The sequence below is a fragment of the Lichenostomus cassidix genome, chromosome 2 (genome assembly GCF_008360975.1).
Source record: "Lichenostomus cassidix isolate B80296 chromosome 2, HeHo_3.0, whole genome shotgun sequence".
In the NCBI taxonomy this organism is placed as follows: domain Eukaryota; kingdom Metazoa; phylum Chordata; class Aves; order Passeriformes; family Meliphagidae; genus Lichenostomus; species Lichenostomus cassidix.
The window spans coordinates 148,328,576-148,341,894 of NC_139482.1; the positions used below are offsets into that span (position 1 = coordinate 148,328,576).

At 50.0% G+C, this 13,319-nt stretch overlaps 1 protein-coding gene across 2 annotated transcripts in view; it reads right to left on the reverse strand.

Moving 5' to 3' along the window:
* PTP4A3 (protein tyrosine phosphatase 4A3) overlaps window positions 1–13,319 on the reverse strand; it is a 42,225-nt gene that overhangs the window by 11,100 nt on the left and 17,806 nt on the right. Inside the window, exon 1 of one of the 2 annotated variants that reach the window (XM_085053672.1) lies at window positions 5,618–5,746. The exons of the other annotated variant lie outside the window; for it this stretch is intronic. The gene's annotated coding sequence lies outside the window, so the exon portion shown is untranslated. Of the gene's footprint in view, window positions 1–5,617; window positions 5,747–13,319 lie in introns of those variants that run through there. 2 annotated transcript variants of the gene reach the window in all.

Here is a 13,319-nt window from a genome sequence, read left to right on the forward strand (position 1 = left end):
AGCCCCTGCCCTGAAGGCACCACCACCCAATACACCCCATATGAGCATCCCTGACCATGCTCATCTTCACAGGAGGCCACAGATTAGAAAGCGAGGTGGCATTTAAAGCTAAAACTGAAATATCATCTGGAGAACTGAAACGGCACTGGAAAGCCAGAGGGGTAACTCACATTTCACCTGCAGAAGGGAAAAACACATGGAAGGGAAGGGCTTGCTCCCATCTGCCACCCAACACCTGCACCTGCCGGTGGATTTAAGCACCCAATCCACATCAGCTGACCCCCCCAACACCCCTTCAGACCCTCCAGACCTCACCTTTGTGTCCCCAAAAAGCATGCTGAGTCTCTCCACCCCAAATGCATGCCGTGCCCGAAACCAGCTGCCGCTGCTGCTAATCGGCCACATGCTCCCGGCGCTGGGCTCATGGCCACCAAATGCACCTCTAATGCTCTTAGGAGAACTAAGCTGCCTGCAAATGAGCTTTCTTGGGGAGGGGGGAGCCGAGGAGGGGGTCGCGTGTGTGTGGTTTTGCCAGTGTTAGTGATGGATTTGTCTTCCTGCCTGCTCATCCACATTCCCACACCACCGGCACATCGCTCCTGGTAACAGATCTCAGTCCCTCATCCCGCGGCGTCTTTGCTTTCAAGGATGGCAATGAGAAGAATTAAAAAAGGAAATCAATTCCCGCTGTGGAAATGCCCAAATCCAAGAGATGATGGGCCCAGCAGGGAGGCAAGGGCTCTACCAGCCCCAGTTGGAGCTGAGGGAAACCCTGGTGCCTGCCCAGGTTGTTCCCCACTGGACTCTTGTTTTGAAGCTGGTCCTTCCCCCAGGTCAGCGGCTGCTTAATGCCGCATGGCCAGAGCCTCAAAATAGACCATAAGCACATAAGTAACCCGAGCCAGGCCAGCAGGCACCCCCTTGCCTCTCCTCACAGCAGCCAGAAACTTTCCCCTCTGGATAGTTTCACCCTGATGCAATGAGACAAAGTGGGAGCAGGGAGATGAGCTGAGCACTGAGCAGCTCATCACAGCACCTGGGTGCTCACAATGGGCTCTTCCAGGCCTGAGCATCATTCACAACCTGCTCAACAGCTGCTGCTTCTCCAGTGGTACCCAGGAATGAAAAAGTTAAATAGCAATGGGAAAAAAGCCAGTTGAGGTGTCAGGGGAAGCAGAGCTGCTCTGCTCAAAGTGCCCAGCTTAGCTGCTAAAATCATGGACTTTTCCCATCAACCATGTTCCATCACTCCTGACTTTTTTTTCCCTACAGAAACTAGGCTAATGCTACCCCAGAGCCCTGCAAGGATGTTCTGAAAAGTTCAAACTCAGCCTGGGCTGCAGAGGATGAGTGGGACATTCACGGGGGAAAACTTTCCTGTCCCCATTGAGAAAATAAAATTTTAGCAGTTGATGGAGGCTGGAAGCTTGGCTGAGGGATGGGAGTGAGGTGGGAGCTGCTTCACCACAGCATTTTATGTGTGGTTCAGAGCAGCTTGGCCCACAGACAATGCTGAACCCCCTAGGGTACCTGACCCTCCCCACCTGGACCACAGCAGCTGGAATTTTTGCTCAAAGCTTGCAATGATCCTGCAAATTAGGCTGGGAAACCTGCTCTCCCAACAGTGTTCACCATGCTTTTTCAGTGATGATCCCACCCATCACTTTGTTTGTGGGGTCTGCTTCTCCCTGAGACAATCTCACCATGACTAGGTAACTACCAGTGTGGTATTTCTGGAGGGTAATTTTGGGCTGTTTTTGGCTGTGTAGCTCCTGCATGTCCAGCTGCTGAGCTGCTGGCCAGCACAACCACAAAAAGAGCCAGCAACACAGTGAGTGAATATTTCCCAAGGAAAACCGGCTGACAATCCCCTCAGCAAGGTTCATCTTCTTCATTTTAAGGAAAAGAGAGGTTAAAACCCTCCAAAGGGATGGGAGGTAGGAGGGATGGGCAGGTCCACCTGCCTGCTCAAAGGGAAGAGCTGATACAAAGTAGGAATTGCCCCAAACCATCCTCTTGCAAACCCAGTTTCTCAGAAACAAAGGGCTTGAGGATCTTTTGCTTTTACTTTTTATGCCTTTCCTCTTCAGGCTTCCAGCATGTTTAATGCCATCTCTCCCATCAGATTTGATGCACCAGCACCAGAGGCACACAAGGCAAAGCAGAAAAAAATTACTTTTCTCCCTCCAAACAACCTCATACCTCGTTTTAACTGGCTGCCAGGGACATTAATACGAACTGTGCCCATGTTTACCCGTGTCCTGGATTAAATCCCACCCGCTGAGCAGCCCCGTGGGACAAGGAGCTGCTGCCAGCACCAATGCCTGCGCTGCCCCCTGTCATCATCCGACACACAGTTCATGCTCCATTGGTGCTCCAGATCCCATAGCATTTTTTATTGGCTTGGGTGTGCTCACTGCCAGTAAGGGAGGCTCAGTGGGAACTGCCTGCCTACGAGAACAGCGAGTGCTCCTTTCCCACAAGGTCTCCTCTCCAGTGGAAGCGTTTCAAGTATTTTGGCAATTGCACATCCCAGCAATTCAGCCCCGAAGCCCATAAATCCCTAATGGATATTCAATCACAAGTCATCCCCGGCGTTTCAGGCTACGATGCTGATCTCCATATTAAGTGTGGCAGAACAATGTGGAAAAGAGAATTTCAACTAATATTAATAACCTGCCAAGTGGAATATAAATCCTTCTGATTTGAGCGCTCCAGGGCATCTAAAGGAAGCATGTGAGGACACAGTGAGCAAGTCCTGGATGAGGATGCTCAGCAGTGCAGCACTGGCCTGTCAGGATCAAACCCATCTTGGGAAAGCCCAGTGAAAGGAGATCATAGCCAGGTGGGGTTGGTCTCTTGTCCCAAGTAACAAAGAGACAAGACAAGATGAAACAGCTTCAAGTTGCACCAGAGGAGGTTTAGATTGCGTATTAGGAGAAATTTCTTCACAGAAAGGGTGGTCAGACATTGAAACAGGGGAAGAGGTGGAATCACCATCCCTGAAAGTATTCAAAAGAGGCCTGGATGTGGCACATGGTTTAGTTGTAGACCTAGCAGTGATGGGTTAATGGTTGGACTCCATGATCTCAGAGATCTTTAGTAATTCTAATTCAACTTTAGTAATTCTATATTTGTTTTTCACCATGACTATGGGAGTTTCTGGTTCTTCCACAAGAATTTTGCAGCCAAGAGCCCCGTGAGGATCCAGGATGAACACACACCGGTGTGGCAAGAGAGCAATGAAGGATGCTGCTCTGGGGGATGGGGACCACTGAGCCATCATCTTCTTGTCTTACACCCCAAAGCAGAGGGCATCACAGGGCTCTCCAAAATATTCCTTTGCAGTGTGGCAACACCATTACAAGTGCCTTGGTCTCATCCAAGCTGTCCATGGACAAAGCCTGCAACAGAGGGATGAGGCTGATCTTCCTCATGGCAACCTGATGGAAAATAAAGGTCAGATCTTCACCCAGTTAATGGAAGAGCTTGGTTGGAGCAGCGAGCAGACGCCTGACCTGATGGCTGTGCTGCTGGTACCCAGCAAAGGGGACACAGATGGAGTCAGGTTTTCCTAAACACAGCAACTCCCAAGGTGAAGGAAAAGGAAGCTTTGCAGAGCCAAACTGTCGCTCCATGTGGGTTTTAGCAGTGGGACTCAGAACAAAGGCTCTTACTCACCCAAACAATCTGTATCTCACCCGTATATAAATATAGCTATCTCAGAGTGAGCACATCTCCTGTTCAAAGTTCACCTTCAGAGAAACCCAACAAAACACCCAGCTGTGTCACACTTCCTCGACCTCTCTCCTGCTTTCAGCCATGTAGCAAGACACTGAGCAGCCCTTTCCCCTTAAGGCTGATCAACTCCTGCTCTCCCTGCTCCCAACAAGCACCTCCATCACCATGAAAACTGAATCCAAGTTTCTGAGTACTCCCAGTTATCACCATGCAGAAGTTTTGGCACACATGAGATCAGTACCAGCATCACCACTGCCACCAGTGTCACCACTGCCACCACCATCACTGCAACCAGAATCAGCAGCACCACCACTGTCACCATTGCCACCAGCACCGCTACTGCAATGACCACTGCCACCAGCACCACCACTGCCACCAGCACCATCACTGCCACCAGTGTCACCATTACTATCAATACGAGGAGCATCACTGCCATCACCACCACTGTCACCACTCCAACCATTGCCACCAGTGTCACCACTGCCACCACTATGAGCAACACTACCACTGTCACCACTGGGTTCCCTCAGCATGAGCAGCACCATCACTGTCACCATTGCCATCACTGCCAGGGAGGACAGGTCCCAGGACATACTGAGCCACAGTGCTGTCCCCAGTCCATGACTGCAGCTGGGACACAGCCAGAGGAAAGCCAATGCTCTGAGATTTCCTCCAGTTGCATCTGCACGGAAGGAAACAGGAAAGGTCCGGGAGGAGAGCGACGGAAACAAAACGCCCAGCAGGAGCATCTGTGGGGAGAGGTGTAAGCAGCCACCAGCACGTCCTGCTCCAGGTGCAGAGCTGGACAGAGCAGATGGGATGTCCTGGAAAAGCCATGCTGAGTACCATGGTGGCTGTGGGGTATTTGCTGCCAGATCTCCCAGGGAAGCATTGTGGGGTTTTTCCTCCAAGGGTTTATTTTTTGGGTTGTTTCTCTTCCTGCATATGTTTTCTGAGCAAAACGCAACAAGGAGGATTAAAAACACACAGGTGCAGAGGATGAGCAATGGGGAGCTCTTGGCAGCCCACAAAAACACACCTGCAAGATAAACCAGGTCATGCATCTTTCCTCACATCCTTTTTGGTGTGCACTGAATTCTGGCTAACATAAAATTTTAACAAAGAGAGCTGCACAGCCCCTGATTTTATATCTCCAGTTGGACTTAAGGAGTTTGGTAGTATTTAGAGAGCAGGGAAAGGTGCCAGCATGATGCTGGTATGGAGATTTGCAAGCAGGAGGCACTCAGAACACCAGGAAAGAGGGAGGAATGGGGAAGCTGAGGCAGCGAGCCAGCCAGCCAGATAAAAAGAAGAGCACAGTCTTCCCAGCACTGTGCAAGCTGGGAATGCACCGGAGGCACTGGTAACATGATCAACTCTTTCTTATCTTGTATTTACACCTTTTGTCTTTGAAGAGAGGCTGAGGCACAGTGTGGAAAGTGTCTATAAAGGTCCTTTGGGAGTTGTTTTTCCCTCTCACCCAGATTCACAACCCCGACTGGACATGGACCCTGTGCTGACACTGGGATTCCTGTGATGCCACTAGTGTCAGGGCTGCCTCTCCTGTCCAGAGCTTGTGGGGCAATGCTCTGGAGGAAATAAGATGCTTCAAGCACCCTTTCAACAGCCCTTTAGATGGAGTTTCAGCTTTTTCCTTCACATGCAGCCCCCAAGCAACTTGAATTTGAGGTCTCCATGGACAGCTTTTTATTTAACCTAACTCCCTCTTGTACCACAAGAGAGCCAGCCACCAGAGGATCATAAAAACCACATAAAAGCACTAAACCTTCTGCATGGCAGGGAAAAGGAACCTCCCCCAGCTGAACGCAGTCCCCATCCTTCCCTCCCACCCTGTCCCCAGCAGTGGATAACTCACAGGTAGCCAGAAGTGGCCCTGCTTGCAGCGAGATCCTGGTTTTATGATCCGGGATATCCCTGCCACCGCCTTCCCCCAGCAGCCACGAGGAGCTTGCAGCCGTGGAGGCAACGTCAGAGGCTTTTCCTGGCTTGGATTTGAAGGGAAAGGAGAAAAAAAAAAAAAACAAAAAAAGAAAAAGAGGGGGGAGGAAGAGAGGCCAACTCCACGGGGAAAAGTACTAACAGGCTTGAGGCTGGCTGCCTCCCAGATCTGCAGAGGGTGTGCCCTAGAGGGTTTTTCGGGGAGGGGTGAAAGGCTCGGTCGTTTGGGGACGGACAATCCCCACGCTCCCGATGCACAGGGAAGTCAGGCACCCCAAATCCTGGGGGCCAGCTCCCCCTATCCTTCAGGGATTTCTTTTGGCCAGAAGAATCAGGGGGAAAAAAGCAATGCTGTGTGTGATTGGGCATTTCCAGGCTTCAAGCCTTGTCCAAGAGTATCTTTAGAAAGAAATGAATCCCGAAGGAGCATCCTCACCCCAAAACACATACGGGGGGCAAACTGACCCCAGTGGTCCCCCCCAAAAAAGTGCCACTGCCACGTGTCTCTCTCACCCTGAAACTCTGGTGCAGCTGAACATCTGCCCAGCTTTTCTTGTGGTTTCTCGCAGTATTTTGAGTGAATTTAATACTTGTGGCAGGTGGCAAAATTTGGAGGTGGGGGTGTAGAATGATGCCTTTTTTGGGGTAAACATGAGAAACAGCAGCACAGTCCTGGGAAGGGCATGGAGGGGCTGTCATGACCTCCCCTTAGAAGTGCAGTTAGAGCCTGTGTCCCACCAGACCTGAACTTTGCTATTTGCCATGTCCCTGCTTGGTGGTTCTGGTGCTTGGGATTCTGATGGGAAATTGTCCCTACATTACCTGCTCTTACCTCCTTGTCAGGTCACCAGCAGCCCTGACCCAAGGCCACCAGAGCCCTGTCTGCGTCACTGGTGCCTCTTGCACAACCCCCAACCCAGACAGGCTGTGGTGGCTTTGATGGAAGTTTGCTGATGATGAAGGGGGCTCCAGGGGACTCAAACCTACTCAAAGGGTGGATTTTGACCTGCAGGCAATGTTGAAATAGTGCTCTGTGACATGCTGGGAATGCAACACAGGACAGAACATGCTCTGCCTGCGATGTGTCCCATGGAAAGATTGCTGGTGGCATCAAGTTATGGTCAGCATTGTTCAGAGAAGCCAAGCTCTGGAGAAATGCAGCTCTTCCAAGTCAATGGCACCAGGTTTAGGTGGTGTTTGTGGGTCACTGAGCTTCCCCCACCATCTAGACCCTGTGCTGTCAGGGGTTGTCCTCCAAAACCATCTTGCTTTTGCTCTGCACTATTTGGTTTACAAATTTCACCTCATGGAGAGAGGGTCTCACATGTCATGACAGGAGGCTGGGGGGTGGCAGCACCACCTGCCCTCTCCTTCATGGTGGACACCAAAGAACTTCAGAAAGTAGCCACCAGTGCATGGGGACAGTGCTGCATGGAAAACCCTGGGTTGCCTCCTCCTCATCCTCACCAGCCATGAGCACTGTCACTTTAACAAAAACTGCCCCTTGAAAGAGCCCCTCCAGGGATGTCCCTTTCCCAGCAGGACAGGACAGAGATAGAGGGGAGAAGTGTCCCCTCAGGGCTATTAACCATACAGAGAGATCCCGGGGGAAACATGGTGAGTGTCAGCCAGGATAATTAAAAGCCATGGAGCAAGTGAAGAAATGGGAAAATAGCCTGCTCCTGGGTGGGATGCAGCAAGGTCTGGCAGTGTTATCAAGACCCCACAGCACACCAGGCTCCTGGCTCCTCCCACTAAACCCAGGTTCTGCAGAGACAGTTTTCCCTAAAACCCTCTTCCTGAAAACTCCTTAGCTCCAGCAAAAAGCCACAGCAGAGCTCCTTAGTTGCCACAGGACCAGCGCTCTACAAAAGCAACGCGTTGACACAACTCTAGGGACAGAAGTGGGTACCTCCAAGCTGCCAGTTTTGGATGCATGGCTACAGCATGGCCTGATCCTGCACACTCTCGTGCTCCCCTGCACCCTCTCCTTCCCTCCTGCACCCTTCTACTTTCCTCCTGGACCCAGCCACCCCCAGCAACAGGGACAAAATCCTTTGCTCGTGCCGCCCTTGCGCAAAACCCCAGCGCTGTGCCAAGAGCTGTCCCCCACCCGTGGGAGCTTGCAGAGTAAATAAAGGTGGTGTTCTTCCAAATAAAAGATCAAAGGGCATGAAATGCTGAAAGTCGCAGCTGTTCTCGCTGGTGGGACGTCAATGTCTCTGCAGAGCCTGCCTGGTGTGGAAGGCACTGCCCAATGTGCTCAGCCTGATTCACACCCTGTCCACATGGGAGGTGGGAGACTAAACTGAAAGGAGGAGGGAGGATTGAGCATCACTTTGGAGGAAGGAGATTAAGGCAGTGCAGAGCTCAGATTGCTCAGAGTCTGCAAACTAGAAACACAGAATTGGAGAATCACTCAGACTGGAAAAGATCTCCAAGATCATCAAATCCAGCCTTCAACCAAGTCCCATCCTGCCCACCAAACCACATTCCTGAGTGCCATGTCTGCTCATTTTTGAATACTGTAGGGATGGTGTCCACCACTTCCTTGAGCAGCCCATTCCAATGCTGAATTGCTCCTTCAGTGAAAAAATTCTTCCTGATATCCAACTTGAACCTCCCTGGGTGAGGCTGAGTCATTTCCCAGTGGCCTTTTCCCAGCTACAGAACTTCTGAAACTCAAAGCCCCTTGGAAATGCACCTTGCAGCTGGGCTCAGATGGGCATAAAAAGGTGAGGATGTGGCTGTGGCTCTTTCTCCAGCTCAGGAATTGGTGGTCAGGGGGACCTCACTGCAGCCTTTCAGTGAATTAAAGGGAGGTTGTGGGAAAAAAAAAAGAAAAAAAAAAGATGGAAAAAGCCTTTTACATGGGCCTGTAGGGGTAGTACAAAAAGCAACAGCTTTAAATTGAAAGAGGCCAGGTTGATATCAAACATAAGGAGGAAATTTGTTATGATGGGAGTGGTGACACACTGGAACAGGCACCAGAAGCTGTGGCTGCCCCATCCCTGGAAGTGTTCAAGGCCAGGCTGGATGGAGCCTTCAGCAACTGGTGTAATGGAAGGGGTTCCTGGCCATGGCAGTACAGTTGAAACTAAATAATCTTTAAAGGTACTTTCCATCCCAAACCATTCCATGATTCTGGTGGTCAGGGTGGCTGGGTGTCACCATGACCATTCCTTGAGTTCTCCACATCAGCTCTTACCCAGCTCCCCACCTGCCTTTTCATGAAGTGAGGTTCAAATTGGATTCAAATTTAACCAAGGCATTAAGAAAACGTTGCTGGAACAGGACACTCTGAGAATTGGGAAAATGGGACGAAAAATCCCTTAGGACTGTAGTCCTATAATGCTGCAGCTTTGGATGTGGTCTTGGACCACAAAAATGGGCTCCCCAATTACCATCAAGCCTGAACCTTTCTGGGCTGCACACCAGAAGCAGAGAGCAGCTGCTGCAGCTCCAGACAAGCATATTTTAAATCACATCCTCACTTGTCACACCGAGATGCTCTGGCACGCCAAGGCTGCTTCCAGCCACTGTTTGAGGTGAAACCAGCTAAAAAAGGATAGCAAACTATACAGATCCTGATGCTTCTTGAACTTAAATGAACTGTCTTTGAAAACAGAGGATGAAGAGTCATCCAATCCTGTTCCTGTCATTCACAGGAAGGATTTCCAGCAGTGGCTTTGCAAAAGCCAGCAAACGCCCCGGTATATCAGGAAGGGAAATTGCAATGATTTGCATGAGCAAAAAGCTCGTGTCAGAGCCACTGTGGGATGATGACACTTGGTGCTCTTCCCATTCTTTTCCAGGGAAAGCAAGGAGAAGGTCATGCAGCACAGCCAGCTGGCTGCCCAGGTGATTTTGGAGATCACCAAAGGAAAAGGACCATATCCTCAGGGGAATGGGAGGATGAGGGGGAAATCCATCCTGTCTAGAGCAGAAACATCAGCTGAACACCACAGCAAGAGGGGACAGATGCCACATCCCATGGAAAGGTGCACCCAGGAAAAGAAAATCCAACACCAAGATGTTGCAATGTTAAAGCACCTTTCCAGGCTGATATCCCTCTTGGGACAACATGGAGGTGAAGTGGTCATCACACAGTGTTTTTGGGGCTGGGAGAGCCTGCAGTCAGCATTGCTTCTCCCCAAAATGCCAAAAGGTTGCAAAGAGAGTGTCTGACTGTTCAGGAAGTGGCCAGGAAAGCTTACTCAGGAGCATGCTTTGGCTTTGCCTTTCTTTCATCTAGATTTTTGCATAAATCCGGTGCTGCCTTTAGGGAAATGCAAATTCCCTGGAGAAAGGGGAACGTTTGAAGGCGCTGGCTGCTCCGACGCGCCAGGCAAGGAAGCGACGCTTTTATCACCTGAAAATTAAATAAAGGCTGAGATGTGAAGCTTCCCCACCCTGCTAAGCAGGAAAACTTCCTCAGCTCCTACAGCCGGATCCAGCAGGGATGGGACAGGCAGGATGCAGTGTTTCATCCGTGCTCTGCACATCCTCCCCAGCCCCAGGGGTGAGCTTTAATGGCCAGGAGACACGCAAGCTGCTCCAGCTCCTCTTGGTTTCCCGGCTCTGCTTGGCTCCATGGCTCCCGGATGGTTTCAGATGCATTTTGACACCCCGGCGTGGGTGGCATTTCCCAGCCATCCTTGCTGCGCTGGAGCAGGCTCTAATCAAGCTGAAAGCAAACGAGCTTCCCTGGGTAAATGAAGCTGCAAGCCCAAATTCATCATTTATGATGAAGCCGACTGATGATAGTAAATATTTCTGGAGATGCACACGCACATGCTCTGCCTCTCAGCAGGGAAAAAGGCGAAGGAAGTGAATGAAAAAGCAGCACCAGTAGCAAGCTGTCCAGGTTAAATACTGACTTTGAGATCCATCCAGCATGACCCCTGTCCCCCTGCTTCTTCCAGGGGCACATAAAAGGGTTTCAGCCTGGGGAGGGAGGCAGACAGACATTCCCTATCCTGCTGGCCATGGGTGTACCCTGGGAGGGTTTTTCTCCCATCTCTTTTTCATGCTGTTTCCTAAAGAGCCAGGCTGCAGGAAACAGAAAACACAATATTGAGGAATATCTATGGAGACCTTGAAGAACACCCAGAGCTGACTTAGGGCTCAATTTCCCCAAAGCTTTTGGTACAGAGGAGAAGCAAAATGAGGGCATTCCTATTAATATACCTGGCTCCGTGCTGAAATCCACACTATTTCAACTATCCTAGCAGAAAAACCCTACAGGCACAGATGTGTACAGAGTACTCCAGCAGCCAGCACAAAAAGGATGCTTTGCTCTCTCACAAATAATTTAAATTTGGCATTGCACGTGACAACCAACAGCACAACCAGCCCAGGGTAGGCTGGACCATGGTGAGACAGAGGGAGCAGAGAAAAGGGGCACTGAAGATGTCCCCTTCAGCCACAGGACACGGGGCCCATCTGCTCCAGTGCAAAGTCAGCAGGGACTGGTTTGGCTCAGTTCTACCAGCATGAGGCCATGGTGACATCGATGGCCATCTTGGCAAAGGCACCATGGAGTCAATCCTGCCTTGGGGGAATTAAAAAATAAATAAAAAAGTTTATTTTCAGCTCGATCCGTTCCCAGCTCATCTCTCCACAAACAGGCAGCTGTACCAGCAGGGCACTGTGGGCAGCAACTGGGACAAGCAGCCAAGGGTTGCTAAATGAGCACTGTAATTCAATGCCAAGGCATGGGGTAAAACTCTACTCTGTGTTCCCATATGGGAACTTCTCTGGCATTTTCCTTTATCAGCTGGTCGATAAAACATCCCCATCCTGTTCCCAGATCTCCCGTAAGTGTCATTTGTCACGCAGATGGAGCACATCCTCTCTGCTGTCATTAGCACGTCCTGGGCTGGCATTTACTAGAAATGCAGCAGAGGGACTTCCCTCAAGCTCCACCAGACAGCGGCACCTGAAAGACTCTGGGGACCTGAGCAAGAGGCTTCCCTGCAGGGTTTGGAAATGCCAACCAACCTCTCCCATGTAGCTGGACTCACAGCTTCCCTGTCTGAGCCTCAAAAGCCGGCAGGACTGTGGCGATCTGCATCTGGACGGATGTACCCATGGAGCCTTCACCTGACTCAGGCACAGCGGAACATCTGCTCCAAATCTGCTCCCAGGAGACTGGTACAGTGTAGGAGTAGGAGATTTTAGTTAGCACTAAGGATCAGCTCTGAGCTCACCCACTTCTCCAGCACAGCCTCAGGCAGGAGCATCATTGAGGCATCGCTGCCTCCAAAGCTGGTGACAACATCACCAGCTCCTCACCAGGAGCACATCCCACCCATCCTTCCAGCCACAGCACCAAGGATGAGGAAGATTCACAGCATCCAGGACCACTAGTGCATCCCTTCGATGCCAGGGCATTGATAAAACCCTGGTCCACTCCAATAAAACAGGTCCATGAAATCTCCCCTAACTTCAGCAGATGCCAATTTTAGCCCAGCTGCCTGCATGACGCCTCTGCTGCATTTTTATCCCTAGCTTCAGGCAGATATTCTGATTTTTGTAATGCCTGAATACAGTTTTGGGGAATAGAGACATTTTTAAAGACACAGTGAAAATAAATCAGTATTTTAAATGGAAACAGAGGAGGAAAAATAGCCGTATTCTGGAAAAAAAAGTACTAAGATTTGCTGACAAAAACTGCACCTACATATGAGACACTCCTATTCTGATCCCCACCTCCAGGCCATGAAATCACAAAGCTGGACCATGGGCTGCTCCAGTTGTCACAGTCTGTGATTGTTATCTCAGGGGAATGGAGTAAGGTTACACTGCTGTCCTGTGCAAAAGCTTTTTGGACATTGGTTATCATTCAGATGGGTTTAAAATGTGATTACTTTTTTTCAACTTTCATTTTTGGAAGTGATTTATCATGCCTCTGCATTTCAGCGGAGAGCACTAATGGATGGAGGATGCTCAAAAGCAGCTCTGGAATATACAGAAAATATCTCTGTGTCACATTAACCCAGCCTTGTACAATATGAGAATCTGAGACAAACTTTGTCTCCAAATCATGCCTTTTTCAATGAGTTCATTTTCAGGAAGCTGTCCCATCCACTAACCTCAAAAAATGTCTCTGGCTCATGTCCACTAAACCAGATAAACGAGAGTTTATAAGTTCATAACTCGTACTGAAGTCAGAAAGTTTTGTCTTTCGTTTTCTTGAGCTGATTCATGGCCAGCCTGACCTGAAATGTGGGCTTGCTTCAAGTTTTATGTAATTTCAGGGTTCATTTGCAGTTTAAAGTGATGCTCTCCTCCTGCCTTAAGTCTCCTGTGCTCTCATACCAGCTCAGAGCTGGCACAGCTTCTCTCTGTACTCCCCAAAGCCTGTGTGGACACACTTTTTGACCTTGATCAAGTGAGATGTCCCTGGATTTGCTTCTTTTGTTAGAAATTCAGAGGGATGTCAAGCAAGGATTTTGGTCCTGGGGCTGCCCAAGCAATCATCCCTGATGCTGAGCACAGGCAGAGAGCACCACTTTGGACTATTATTTTTATCTCTAAAGAGACATTTGAGCTTTTCCAAATTGAGCTTTTTGCCTCTCTGCTACACCAGCACAAGAACTGGGAGCTTCCTTATT